Genomic DNA, 15694 nt, shown 5'->3' on the forward strand with positions numbered 1-15694 from the left:
TTCAGCTTCATGAGTCGACAACAAGAATAATCTGATGCTCCTGAGGAGGGAGGACAGCAGCCCTACTGATTACATCTGTAATATCTGACATTTAATCAAGTCTGCTGCTGAAACTGCCTCTCAGCAACCTGACGGCATAACATTATCCACTATGGTGGGAATAATGTTGCAGCTCCATGTGCTTTATGAGAAGAAATAATCTTATTACTGCAACATAACAAACCCAGCGACAAACGTACAATCTGAAGAGGCAGTTATTACAAAGCTACAATAAAGTTTATCAATTACTTTAGTGGTTAATCGATTGTTTCATCTTCAAAATGTCAGAAAATGATAAATGCCCCTCAAAGTTCCAAGGAGACGTCTTAAAATGTCTTGTTTTGTCTGAGCAACAGTCATGAACCCAAAGATATTCAGTTTGCAGTTATATAAGATAAAATCATTTAAGCAGATAAATAACTTAAAGGTTCAGTGTGTAAGTTTTAGTGCCTTCTAGTGGTGAGGGTTGGGAATTGCAGCCAGCGGCTCACGGTGCATTCAGGTGCTCCTCAGATGGTCCTATTTCCCGAGTTGTCTGTCTCATTCTAAGGTAATAAAATCATAACGGTTCATTATGTAAGGTCTTTACACACCACTGAAAACAGAGTTATGGATCTTATATTGCATTTCTGTCAATATATCCTCCTAAATATGACACACTGGACCTTTAAACATCCAATCAATTTTTATGTTTTTGTCAGTTTACTAATTGATTAATCATTTCAGCACTGCTCCTATCCCTCCAAGCTGATTGGCAGGTATTTTAATATAGCAACTAAAATAAGACACGAAGCTGCAGGTCTGATGATCTCTACAACATGTAGTAATTGTTTTAAAATTCTGAAGGCTGCAGTTTGTGGTGCTGTTGACCATATAGTGTTATACTGCGAGGTGTACTGAGAAAAGACTGTGTTCAACTCTAAGGTGCAGTGATTGGGTAAGGGCAGAGTGTCACACTCTGAACCCCGATTTGCCCCTGGCGGCTGTTCCGCCAGTGTATGAATAAGTGTGAATGTTAGTTTCTGTTTGAGCACTTAGGCTCAGTGTATGAATAGATATATATATATAGAGTGTAAAAGCGCTTTGAGTGGTCGAAAACACTAGAAAGGCGCTATAAATACGGAGCATTTACATTTATGTTGACTGGTGTAACAGGGACGCTGGGTTGCTCGTCATCACAGAAACAGATCATGAGATTGTGATATTTATTGCAGCTTCAGTAATATCGGCTGCCTTCCCTTCAACTCTCAGCTCCGCTGTTCACCGCAGCAAATGTCTTGTGACTGTTGATGGGCTATTATTCGCGACTTGTAACCAATCAGACAGAGCAGTGGGAGGGACATTGAGCAAGACTCCAGAGTGGTGGTTACCTACAGACAGAGAGAGGCAGCTGGATAATAATAGCGCATCTTATCATAAATTCAACAAAACTACGGATTAAATTAGACTACAAATTAGAAACAACCCCCAGTATAAAGAGAAAGTAGGATTTATTGCTGAACAGTTGAATTAGACTGTATTAGTTTTAATGAGGTGTACCTACTAAAATGGCAAATAAGTGACTATTAAGACAAAAACATTCAGCATCTGTTTTATTTATTCTATTCAGCGCTAACTAAAGTATCTGAGTACACTGAGAGAGCAGGAAACATTTCAACAGCTTTATATATAGACTGCTAGTTTTAACTGCTTAATATGGAGAACAACTCAGACATGACAAAGAGGCTCCAGCAGACACCGCTTTACAAGACCACCCGTTTCATTTTCAACTGTATATACACAAAAATAATCTGCCAGGACTTTCTTTGATTAATCGGTTACTCATTTGGTCTATAAAATAACCAAAAAAAACAATGTCAATCACATTGACCTAAATGTCTTAAAAGGTCTTTTCCCACACAACAAAGCTGAAGTTAGCTTCGACCGTTAAGGGGAAAGTTACTTACTTTTATTTGTGGTCAAAAACCACTCCACCCAGAGCGGTCAGATCTGGACTAAGTTATTGCACAGAGGCTAGAGTTTCTTTAAGACATATTTTGAGATTTAAGAAACCATTATCCTTATTGTGAAAGTACTATAAAAGCGTGATTTCTGTGTATATTTTGCATGTAGACCGCATTAGAACAGGTCCAGATCAAAAACCACTGCACCCAGAGCGGTCAGATCTGGAGCGGCTAAAGTTTCTATTAAAACATACTTTCAAATTCGTGAAACTTTGTTCTATTTGTGAAAATATGTTACAGCTGCAGCTGCTATAATGGTTTTTGATCTGCACCTGGTTTAATGTGGTCCACATGCAAAAAAAAAAGAGCAGTAGAATCGCCCTTTTCACTTTCACAAATAAAATAAAGGTTTTTCAAATGTAAAAATGTGTTTTAGACAGCCTTAAGGCTTTGCCTAAAATGCCTAACAGCTTTCACAAAACAGGGAGAATCAGTCGCTCAGCAATGCAAGTTAAATTTCGCCTTAACTGCCGAACCCATTATCAAAATGATCATTTCCTGTCGTCTGTCAGATGAATCTAGTGAAGTAAGAAGTGTTATTTTGCCCTCACAGGTGCGCTTCAGTACAAAGTAAGTAAAGTACAAGAACCTTACTGTCCTGTCTGTTACTGTCAGTCACTGACTCACAGCTCAGCGTCAGTCACCTCACTTCCACCTTAACGACGTTTATCCCCAAACAATCTCCGTTTTCCACCTTTAACCCAGTTCAGCGCGCCGCTGTCTCCTGCAGCGTGTCCTGCGCGCGCTGACGCAGCTAGCCACCGCGGCTACACCCGCGCGCTCCCTCCTCACAGCAGCGAGGTGAAACACGCGGGTCAGAAGCTGGACGCGTCTCTGCTGCCGCGAAATATCTCAAAGTTACCTGTGAGACTGAAGCCACCGCTGCACGTGCTAACTCACCTACCGGCAACGTGAGCTCCGTCTTCCTGTTGTTGTCGTACGTCACGTGTCGCCCTCCGGGTCCTAAACCCCGCCTGGTTGCTGCTTCAGCCGGAACACCTTTTTTCTAAATGAAACAAAATTATAACCAGTGTTGGAAGAAGCGTTCAGCTCGTGTACTTGAATAAAACTAGTAATATGACACTGAGTTCATAACTATGAGAGGCCGATTAGGGTGAAAACATTGAAAAACAGACGCACACGCACTGACAATGTGCGCACATACACTGAAAATAAAATACTGGCACATTCACAGTGACAATGATCACACATGCACCAACAACACACCAAGCACACGCACTGAAACCAGCCACAGACACACTGAAAATGTGCGCACACACCACCGACTGTGCACGCACGCACACTGAAATATGTGTACATCCACACTGACAAAGTACACAAACACACTGAAAATATTCACAGCACACAAACTTCACACAGAGTAGGATACAGGCTACTTGTGCCTGTGAAGTCATTTCAGTGCCTGTTTCATTGTAACAGGAAGTCACTGATGCAACAAGCTAAATATTCATGGTCAAAATACATGTAGAATGTGTTTAATAAGCTCAGCAAATCTTTGCATATTGTAGATCATAAAGTGAAGTGTTGTAGGTTTCATGTGAAGAAGAAGACAGAGATGAAGTTTATAAAATATCTGAAGGTGAGGAGCAACAATTAAATGTGACATACAATAAACATCCCTCCCTGTAGGTTTAGGGATGCTGAACTAAATATATAAATATAATAAATGATTAACTGTTGCTTAGATAAACAATCTCTCTGAACAAGGAATAACACTCGCACTGAAATCCATGTTTCATCATGTTAGCTATGCTTTTATTTTGAAAGTTAGGACAGGAATCTAAGGCTTCCTGTTACACTAAGAGATTCTGTTTATAGTGTGTTTATTTGTGTTCTCTATACTGCAGCCGTTTATTATTGTATGAGTAAGCACATTGTGAGCAATGTACAATCCAAAGTCAAATTCCTCGTATGTGAACACATACCTGGAGAATAAAGCGGATTCTGATTCTGAGAAAATACCCCCCTACAGGTAAAAGTCCTGGGTTCAAGTATTATCAACAAAATGTACTTAAAAGTACTCACAGTGCAGTAAATGTTCCCTGTCAGTGTTTTGGGATTAGCTAAATAGACAATTAATTATGAAACATACTCAATTTACAGAAAACACACATGACGTATGTGGCAAACAAACATGAGGGAGGTTAAGAGGAACGACTTCCTGTAGCTGTCCTTATTACTGCAGAGCTGCAGGACTGAAGAGACTTTGTTGTCTGACCAGTAGTTTGTGCAGAGCATGTGAAGTCTTAGCCGTAATTTTCATCCACGCAACATGACATTTTACTCTAGGGTTTTGCTAATTTGAACTACTTTATATACTGTTGGGTGGTTTAATCTACAGCAATGCATCATATTATTTACAGTCATCATATGTTTGTATTGCCGTCCTGTAAGAACCACCTACTGTATCTCTAAAAAGTCGAGCCCTGTTTCCTGTTCTAAGATCGGTTTAAATTGTTTTATTTTACTTTTATTTTACCAGGAAGCCTCATTGAGATTAAAAATCTCAATTACAAGAGAGACCTGGCCAAAGAAGCAGCCAAATAGATTATTTAGATTAAAAAGTAGGAACACTCCATTCAAATTTAAAATCACCTCATATGGAGATACATGGTTTTCACTAGACAGGAAAGGTATGAAAGATTGTAATATAAAAAGTAACTAGTAATTAAAGCTGTCAGACAAATGTAGTGCAGTAAAAAATACAATATTAGCCTCTGAGATGTGGTGGAGTCGAAGAATAAAGTAACATAAAATGGAAAGAGTAAAGTACCTCAAATTTGTACTTGAGTAAATGTACTTAGTTACATTCAACCACTGATAGTATAATAATAATAATAACAATTAATCAAATTTGAGGCAAACTTATCAAAATGTTGTGATTTTATATATTAAAAAGTCAATAAAATATTAATATTAAAATAGATAATTCTTAGGGATGTAAAAATTCAACATTTCCCAACATCACTTCTGATACCACATCCATAGGTGTCATTTACTGTACACTGACATGTCCTCAGCACTTCTTGAAAGCATTTAAAAAAGGTTTTGAAAAACAACTTGCAACAAGAAATGTTCAATAAGAAATGAAACTGCTTTGAGAAAAGTTTATTTGCACAACAAGAAAACATGCAATGCAAAGTAAATACAGAAGAAACAAATGTGTATTATCCAGAAAAAGCAACTTAAGCTTTCTCTTTATATAAATAAAGAAATTTCTATCAATTAACGCAAACCCTCAAAACAGTTAGAGGACACACCACAACTGTCTCTTTCTCATAGTCACATTTGAATGCAGTGGGTTTAAATTCACTGCAATCAGCTTGTTAAATACTCACAATGAGTAAGTTTTAAATTAGAGAACGTAAACTTCCCTAAAACCCCAAATTTCCAGAAAAAACACATACAGGCCACGACCTCAGTGTCAAGTCGTGTCTTTTCTTGAATGAACTTCAGAATAGTGGCATCCTTTAAGACTCATGTTTAGAACAGCTCGTCCTCACCAGAAATAATAAGTAATTATTTAGCTTATTCTGACCCATATTTCCAGTAAGTTTTTTGTTAGCCCGTGACCTCTGGTGGCAGAAGACGTCAGGCGACGTGGTGTAAAGAGCGACAAAGTGTAAGACAGAAAGTCAAAGGTAACATCCATCCATCCATCCATCGTCAGCCGCTTATCCTGCGTACAGGGTCGCGGGGCGCCGGAGCCAATCCCAGCTGACATCGGGCGAAAGGCGGGGTCCACCCTGGACAGGCCGCCAGTCCTCAAAGGAAACATGTTTTAAGTTAAATAATGTTTTGTACATGACTTACACCATGTACTTATTTTAACCCAAAGTACACTGGAGTGGTACTTCCCAACACTTGTAGATGATGTTTTGGGGAACAGTCAAATAATGTCATGTCATTTTGGAAACACTTTGTCGTTTAGGTATGAGGACGTGTTTCAGAAGCTTAAGGACGCTCCAGACTGCTGCGATATCTTTTGACTTCATGCTACAGCCTTTACATTTACATTACATTTACCTCCCTGCTGTCTGATGGGCGTGCAAGCTGTGAGTGAACATTTACTGCAGAAGATTACAGTATTAATGAATGCCTAGATTTATTCACGTGTATTTCTTTCATTTTAAAAAAACATACAGTGACATAAGCTATGAGCCATCTGTTATATGTAACCCACATATTACTTTATTTACATTATTAGCCTATAGTATGACCTAACTTAAGTAATTCACCTTAGACTTGAAAAAAATATATAAAAATACATAAATAAAACAGATGCATGTCTTTACTAATTACATGAAAATGGGAATCAATTTATAAGTTCTATAAAACAATAACTGGTGAACTACTATATACACATATCAGACACAAACTTCAGATGAAGGCATGATAGCCAAACATCTGTGTTAAGCACATCAGCCCTGATGCATACTTTAGTTTTTGTGTCAACACATGGTTAAATATACTACAATTCTGCAGCAATACCCTCCAAAATAAGTTTCTGTGGATCTATTACTTCTAAGTTTTAAAACAATTTGAGTTAAACCTCTTTAAGGTCTAACTAACTCCAAAACAAGTAACATCACAATGTAGGATAAGGTACATTTTTGGTGTTGTGGAACAATAGTAGCCCATATAAAATATGACATTTCCTTATTTTGTGTAATAACAATACTTTACAAGAATAGTTTGTGGCCAGGTCGGGGCTTACCCCTTCAATGTTTTTATACATTTTATTAAAGTCTGTATTTTGGGACAATGAGGAGGTAAAACCAAAGTCAAGAAAACACAAGACGAAAATCGAGCGCCTTGTTTCATTTTGAAGGAAAGGCCGTCGACATTTTCCCATACGAGGGGTAAGTCGAGCCACACGGGGGTCGGTGACATCAAGGTCATTTCATCAGGCGAACTCAAACGACAGGTCCCAACATTTAATTGCATTTAGCAGTGAAACATGGCAGCCATTTGTTTCATATCGATGTATCGCTTTAAAGCCGTCCTGCTGATCGTCATGTCTCACCTGATGAATGCACTTCCTGTTTGCGAGAGTTGAATCCCGTCTGTCTTCCATTCATAGAAGCTTGACATGATGGTTTCTGCTCTAAAATGCATAATGTCACATCATTTCGCTGATGCATAAAAATACAATGTCAAATTACAGTTAAACATCTGGCTCATCTTCCGCCAGGTCTTCAGGCTCAAATCACCCCGTCCTGCCTTTTTAACAAACTTGTGTCATCCAGCAGTTGAAGAACTAACAGTATAGCCTCATATTGTCACTTCCTAAAGCTCAAACACATGTAAGATTATTTCAAACCTGTCTGTAAATGTTCAGACAAAAGAATCACGACTCCTTGAACATTAAAAAAATCACTTTGAATGGTAAAAAATGTTTTTTGATCTTAAATGTGCTCATCGCCTTTAAGAGAGTAAAGTGAATAACTCTTCAAAAATATGTGTTCATATGACCAAATTTGTTCGATGGTTGCTGAGAAACACGGGGTGGCTCAGCTCAGATCACCCCGCTCTCCCCTAATTCTGAAATCCATCTTTTGGTGTAGACTGACTCAGTTCCTGTGCGTTCTGCTCCAAGGTCTCTGTGAAGCTTCTTTCTTTCTTTTATTAAACTGAGTTTTACATTCGGAAGAATAACACAACGTGTCTCTGGAAGAGCAATGATTATATTTTAGAAAAACAGGAGAAGAGGACCTGACAAACCTGAGCCGGTTCAGATCAAATAGGGTAGCTGCTGGAGAAAAAGAAGAGCGGTGGTGGAGCTAGAGATGAAGAAAAAGTACAGTTTGAAGCGGGAACTCGTACCAATCCTTCTTTTAAAGGAGGCGTAGCTCTTTTATGATAAGGAGCCTCTCCTTCAGGGCTTAATTAAAAGTGGAATGTAGGAGCCATTATCAGACCGGCAGCCCGCGGTCCTCACGCCATCGTTTCCACCACAATACTCGCTGAGGAACCATAAATGAGACGTTATATAATATGACTGATGTGAACCAGTTACTGGGCACATTTTGGTTGAATGCTGAATGTACAATATGTAATATTAATAAAATGTATTTGTCTAGCACCTTTCAAAGTGGGCTTACAGAGTTTTACGTGTAGAGCAAAATACAGTTTCGACAGAAATGTGTATAGAAATAAAATAAAGCAGAAGTGGAGGTGCCACATAATAGTGAAAGCAACATGATGTAAGGTTTTGTGTGTGTGTGTGTGTGTGATTTGGTGCCTCTACTGTTTCACAGTGTAATTCACCGCTGTCGTAAATAAGGTCAGCTGTGCACGTGCGTTTGTTATGATTACGTTACGATCAAAAAGTAGCACGCTGTCAGCTAACGCTAACGCAGCTAAACATCAAGCAATGCGACAACACAAGACGCAGCAATGTAACTGACTAGTCCAACAGCAGCCTGTCGCCTTTTATCTCACGAAGCTCTCGCCAACGTCCAGCAGCCTCTTGGTTGGTCTCTCCGTTCTTATCTTCCTCCGTCAACGTCATCTTCGGTCTCTGAGCCCGGTTATGTTGCTCACTCGCCCCAGCTCTGCCTTGAAACCGGCGCCGCTAACAAAGCTAGACAGCAACCAACGCAAGAGCACTTACAGTAACCAAAGTCCGAGTGTGTTAGCTATAAGTTAGCTAACGTCAACTCCAGATTTATAGCTGGCGGCTAAACTTCTGTCTGAACTGTGAAACCTCTGATTTCAACAGCTGAACATCAAGCAGGACGCAGCTAATGAGGTATTACTGATTCCTCCAACGTCATCTTCAGTCTCTTTACAGCCTCTATCATGAAATCCATAGTGAGAATACCGAGCTAGCCTCTCTCAAAGAACTCACATCAGATATTATATTGGGCTTTAGAGCACAAACTAAACTGAAACAGGCTTCCACGGGAGCTCGAGGCTAGAGTCCAAACAAAGGTAACTCCAACAGAAACATAATCCACAGTAAAAATCCAAAAGCAAGGAACAAAGTAAACGCTCCGTATTTGTATAGCGCCTTTCTAGTCTTTTCGACCACTCAAAGCGCTTTTACACTAAATCTGCATTCACCAGTCAAACACATTCATTCACTGAGTCTAAGTGCTCAAACAGAAACTAGCATTCACAGACATTCATACACTGGCGGAACAATTCGGGGTTCAGTATCTCGCCCAAGGACACTTCGACATGCAGCCTGGAGGAGCCGATTAACGGCCAACCCTCTCCTGTACTATCCAAAGGGTAAGATCCAAAAACACGGAGCACAGAACACGGGAGAACACTCAACCAAGAGGAAGGACGAGACAAAGACTAAGAACAACTGAGGGCAACATATACACGGGGAAACGAGCAGGGAGGGAGTGCACAGGTGAACGACACGAGGAGCTAATTAGACACAGCAGACACAGTGAAACAGCAAGGCGACCAAAAAATATAATTAGTAAATCTTTTCCTCAACAAAATAAATTATCTAAGTGGAAAAATTAAGTGCTAATTTAATCAGAGATACAGCAATAAGCACGATAAGAATATCAGATGCCAAAATGTTCGCTCACTCAAGCTAAACCAACGTTTGCAGCATAACCCGGCAACCGTGTGTGCTTCCACATTAATGACAGGTAGTGATTTGGGATTTCACCTGTTCACAGTTAGTCCCCCCCCATCTTTAGTTTAGTTTCTATTCCTGGATGCCTATGGAATCATGATTATATTATTTGAGCCAAAATAGCCTAATATTGCTGTTTGACATAACTTCTTACTACACCAAATGTCACGATCCTGTGCTGAGCTGGTCTGGGTTATATTATTTTGTTCCTGCCTTCTCTGTGTCTGGGTTTCAAGTCCTGTCTGTCTGTGGTCTTGTATCAAGTCTTCTGATCTGTCCTGTTATCTCGGTGTCTGCCTTAGTACTTTAGTTCTGTTCCTGTCCCTCGTGTTAGTTTCCCACCACCATGCTTGGGTTCCGTCTGTTGGTTAGATGTCATTTATGTTCTCTACCAGTTTCATTAATTAATCTGATTTTGTTCATTCTGCTTTAGTCTCTGTGTAGCCTTTATTATTTCATTCCTCGTGTATACGCTCTGTCCCTCGTTGTATGGTTGCCTGCTCCGTCTCGCCTCGCCTCGTCTCGCCTCGCCTCGTCTCGTCTCGTCTCGCCTCGCCTGTTTCCTGCCTGTTCCCCATCAGTTCCCCATCAGTTCTTTGGATTTTGGACCACGCACCCGTTTCTGGATTTTTCCGTTGGATCAGCTTTGTTTTCTTGGACTGCTTTATTTTGGATTCCCTCTGCTCAGCCGCTCTGTTTGTAAGTGTGCTTGCCCTCAGTTTGTTTCGTTAAACCTTTGAACTATACCTGCTCCGCTCTGTGTCCTGCCTTTGGGTCCACCACCCTGCTTCCAACTTGCTCACCACACACAAACCCTGACACCAAATGGTTTTTAAAAAAGTCTGTCCTGAGGCATTTATTAGTTTCTGACTCTGATGGTTGAAAAAAGTTCCCAAAACTACTGGATCTCTGAACTCTCACACATGTAGGCTCTTCTATGTGTTGTCCTTTTGATAACTAATACAGTAAGTAATGTGATATTGTTTCACTTCCATTCACTCACACTTTGAAAACCCCTGTTCTACCTGCAATAAACCATCAAAACGCAGCAATTGGAATTATTGGGCAGTCAACACGTCTGGCAGACAAGTTTGTTCTGGCTCTACCAACTTTCCCGGCTCAGAGGCAGATCGAATCGGACCTTCCTTTCCGGCTCCGTAGCTCTCAGACATCGCAGCGAGCCGGCATCTTGGCGCAATAAAAGAAGGCAGCGTGAAAGCTCCTATAGTTACCTCCCCATGACAAGTCAGTGTGATTTTAAACTATTTTAAGATAAAAATAATACAAAATATTGCTTTAAAACACACACATCACACACAAACAAGGGAAAAACACAGCAATCAATGAAGTATGACAGATAATGAAAGGTGAGAAAAATACAACATATAAAATATAACATTAAATAAATAAAGCTAAATAAGAAATAAAACACAACAAAAAACATGCCACCGTGTTGGCCCAGTTTCTAAAAGGTTTTTTAAGCTGACTGTAATCACCTGACTGATGTGTCCAATCTGTCTTTAATTACTCTAATCCCACAGAGCTCATCTTTAATGGTTTCAGCTGTTGAAGCTAATCAGCCACCTCAGAGGACACAGACTGAACGTACAAAAACTTTGACTGCTGAGCATATTTTAGCCTCAGCAGCTGGAGGAACCAATTAGACGCCCCGTGGTGTAAACAGCAGACTGTACATACTCCATAGCCAGCACGCATACAGTCAGTTTTATCTTCGCTGGCGCCGAACCAACAAGTGATTCTCATTTCCTAAACCTCTCTTTCTCTGATGTTTTCCCCTCAGGTTCGTTCGTAAGTTCCACTTTATCTGAGTTTCATTCCAAAAACATTACTAATATCAGCAGACAAACAGTTTAGAGGAGTACTTAGTTATTAGACGAGAAAATATTGTTAACGCAGCTTAACATGATGTTAGTTCATAAAAAAAACTCTCTGTAAAGCAAAGCGGTATAAGACTAATAAGAGAAGAGGTCATGTGATCATCCCGGAGATGTTTTAGATCATCCGTCAGCTGCAGCCGAAGACGATCCTGCTGATCTTCATAAAGACCCCGAGGCAGCTGTCGGAGTGAGAGACTGAAATGTAGAAGTTGCCAAAACAAGCCAATAAAACCTCTCAGTAAATTGGCGATGATGATGATGATGATGTGTGAACAGAATATTTATTTGTATTCATTAGTGTGCGTCCACTGCGCAGGAGACTGACAGATGGACAGAGCCCTCTTGGCTGACACTGACCCATGTGGGCGACTCTGCCCGCATCCTTTGAGGTTCCCTGGTTCTGAACAGGACGAGGACTGTAGGTGCTGAGCAGGCAGTTGCTATGCGACAATTCGTTGCCGCCAGCATCCAGGTTGGACCTGAGTGGAGAGCAGGCGGAGGAGGTGGTTTTAAAAATATGTGTTTTAAAAAAGCTGGAGGTTCAGCAGCGTTTGTGCAGCTTCCTGGTAGGCGAGCTGTCACTACATGTGATCGTTTGAAAGCTTAACGGGGGTAATTGGTGCGCTGAGCAGCAAAGTGAAGAACAGTACAGATATATCTAAGAAAAAACTGATGTAAATTCAGTTAAAACAGATGAAATTGGGTTTGATAAAGGAAGCAAACTGACAGTAATTTGAAGTGTAACTGAACCGGCTTGATGTAAGACAGCAACAGTGGCGTCAGAAGAGAGGAAAAACACAAAGTGACATCTGTGAACAAAGGAAATGTGCAGTTTAGTGCCACATGTACACTGAACGTGTTATTGGTCGCTGTAATCAGTCCTCCTGTTAATACTGCATTAATAATAAGGGATCCTTTGTGGAGCAACTGCTCTGTAAGAGACGGAGGATAAAATCCACAGCTCTTGTTCTGCAGAAATATAAAGCCAATATGATGAAGTTTGGAGAAGGAAAACATCACTGCGATCACACATTAGTTTGTCCTTTTACCAAACCACAGATTGTCAAGCATGATCAAAATTCCGAGCATGGCTAACAGAGAAAAAAAAAATAAATAAATAAAATCGAGCTCCATGAAAAATAAATATATATAATACCAAGACACAACGCTGGAGATAAACCTACAGATACTTACCCCAAAGAATGTCAGTCTGTGTCGGAAGTAACAGAAAGAGTTCAAACGCAAATCCTGCGTTTCCGGAGATATTTGACCATCCGGCAAACATTTCTGGACGTGCACATGCAAGACAGAACAGAAAAAGTCAGAGCCTATCCCTTCATGTTACAGAGCGAGTCGGCTTCTGCTGCCCCGAACTCATTTAGTCTCTGCTGACTTATATCGTGCAGACACAGCGTGCCATTTTAAACTTGAATGTCTTAGAGAAAAACACGTCGTAGTGACGTCGTATTAAGACAAAGGACAAGACCTGCGAAGGGACGGGTCAGACACACTCAGGACTGTCATCCAGGAGACCTGTTCAATCCTGTGAGAAACACCAGTGGTAACATACTTTGCTATCCCCAGGTTGAGGACTCAGCAGTCGATGGCAGGGTAAAACAGAGCAGTCAACAGTTGTGAATCACTGCAACCACGAGAGGTCCTTGAGGATGCCGTCATTACTGTGCACAAAAACAGATTTGTGTGATTGGTCCAGTGGAAAATGAGATAAGCTGCAGACACACGACCAAACGCAGATCCCCTCCAGCCTTACATGTGGCGGAGATGATAAAAGAGACCGTATCTCTGCTTCTCCTGCATGGATTTAGATTATTTTGATTTTGAACTGTCCATCATAAAAGAAGAAGAAATTAATCCCACAAGGGGGAAATTCAATGTTTTTTCCACTCTGTTATTATTACACACACACACACACACACACACACACACACACACACCACATACATATACAGTACCTCACAAAAGTGAGTTCGCCCCTCACATTGTTGTAAATATTTGATTAAATCTTTTCATGTGACGACACTGAAGAAATGACACAGTGTAAAGTAGTGAGTGTACAGTGTAAATCTGCTGTCCCCTCAAAATAAAACATCACACAGCCGTTAATGTCTAAGAGAACAAATGCAAATTGGGCCCAAAGTATCAATATTTTGTGTTGCCACCATTATTTTCCAGCGCTGCCTTAACCCTCTTGTGCATGGAGAGCTTCACAGGTTGCCACTGGAGTCCTCTTCCACTCCTCCATGACAACATCACGTCACACAAAAAGGTGAGGGGTGTACTCACTTTTGTGAGATACTGTACATTTGCAAACATGTCAAAGCTGCAGCAAATTGCAGGGGCTTGGGTGGGGGTGTTACAATCTTTCCTGCTCGCCTCAGAGTCCTGGAGCGTACAGGTCTTGGGGGTATGGACGGTCGGACGGAGGTCTAGTCCTTTCAGACTGAGCTCCTGTTGCCCCCCATGAGTCTGATGATGTTATAGGAGTGTGATGCTCAGCGGAGTACTGCCAAACTCTTAAACTGAGGGTGTAAAGGCAGAACAAAGAGGGCGTTTATCAGGTATCTTGAGTTGCCTATTGTGATTCTCCAAACTTTATTTTTAAATGTAGGTGCTTCTTCTTTTCCCCAATTAAAGGATGTGTGTACAAAAACATGAATTTGCCAAATGAATAAAAATGAGACAAAAACAGAGCGATGCAACAAGAAGCCTTACTGTTAATAAAACAGCAATACTAATACTAATAAATAACCAATAATACAAATATCAATGGATGATTAAACAGTACAAAACATTTTTGTATTTTTTTGTTAACTAAAAGGAACATAAGATACATCAAATACAGTTTTACATATTCAATCCCCCTAAAATAAGAGAGGAAATACATTTAACAGTTCTTTCCCCTTTAAAGTAGCTTTAATGTTTATGGTGTTTCCTTCTGCTTTTATCTTGTCTTATCATATTGTGCATTCATGTGGTGTCATGACGACAACACTCCGTCACGGCGGATGGTTAGAAACGTTTGATTAATGGTGCAAAATCATGTATTGCATATACATTTTTTTCCTAAGGTGGCCATTTGTAATATGGTATTAAGTTATCACGGTTGGTTTGCTGTCCATGTAGAGTGACCTGGATTAATTAGGAAAATTATATATTTGTTTCAGGTGCAGTGACAAAAATCATTTGTAGTAGAAAGGTTTAAAAGTTTCAGCAGACTACAACAACTCAGTACGTCTTTATAGTAGCGTCCATGTTGATTCCACATGCCAACCTAAAAGCACATCAACACACACCGAAGTCTGACTTCATAACTCTGGAAATGGGACCATCCCAGGAGCAAGTGAATGCACCATTATTATTTGTTTTATGTTGTAGTAGTTCCTGGCAGAATGTGAATGATCCTCACACGAGAATTTAAAACTCCAGATTACAGTAGGCTGATGATACTCAGAAAAGGCCCCAGCTCGTTTGGATGTTGCTGTTGTGAGATGAACTGTATGTATGAAACCACCAAATGTCGTGTGCAGTGCTGATCGAGCAGGTTGAGAACCCAAACGCAGGACACCAGAGTGGAGCAGGTATAGTCCAATGATTTATTAACAAAAGGAGAGCACACTTACAAACTGTGGCTACGTCCAAATAGAATCCAAAGTATGTCCAAAAAACAAAAGCAAGGTGATGCGGAATACGAGGCAGGAACGAACTCAGGCAACAGATCAACACGGGATACACGCAACAATGAACCAAAAAAGACTGACCAGAACACAGGGACTGAAATACTCAGGCTAACGAGCAGGGTGGGAAAAACAAACATGAGCAGCTAATTAGGCACAGCAGACACACAGGGAAACGAGACAGAGTGAAACAGCAAGGTAACCAGGCAGGAAACGAAGAAAGAATAAAACCGAAATGACTACAAACACAAGCGGACACACGTCCATAAACAAAAGTACAGAAACAAAGGCAGTGGTGACAAACTAATAATCAAGACAAAAATACAGGAGCAAAGCTAGACAAGAACACCAGGCACGAAAGATTACAAAATAAAAGGCAGTAAAGTACACAAGAACGCACAAGGACAGATCCACCAAAGAAAAACACAAACATGG

The 15694-nt window shown here is 40.4% G+C and overlaps 1 protein-coding gene across 5 annotated transcripts in view; it reads right to left on the reverse strand.

Annotated features, from left to right (window-relative positions):
- immp2l (inner mitochondrial membrane peptidase subunit 2) overlaps positions 1-3084 on the reverse strand; it is a 249557-nt gene extending 246473 nt beyond the window's left edge. The window contains exon 1 of one of the 5 annotated variants that reach the window (XM_038706564.1): positions 2947-3084. The gene's annotated coding sequence lies outside the window, so the exon portion shown is untranslated. The other 4 variants (XM_038706565.1, XM_038706567.1, XM_038706563.1 and 1 more) reach the window with 4 other exon arrangements.
- Between the last annotated feature and the right edge of the window lie 12610 nt (positions 3085-15694).

This window comes from Micropterus salmoides, unplaced genomic scaffold (genome assembly GCF_014851395.1).
Source record: "Micropterus salmoides isolate LMB-PRFRI ecotype aquatic unplaced genomic scaffold, ASM1485139v1 Ms_hic_scaffold_8, whole genome shotgun sequence".
Taxonomy (NCBI): Eukaryota; Metazoa; Chordata; class Actinopteri; order Centrarchiformes; family Centrarchidae; genus Micropterus; species Micropterus salmoides.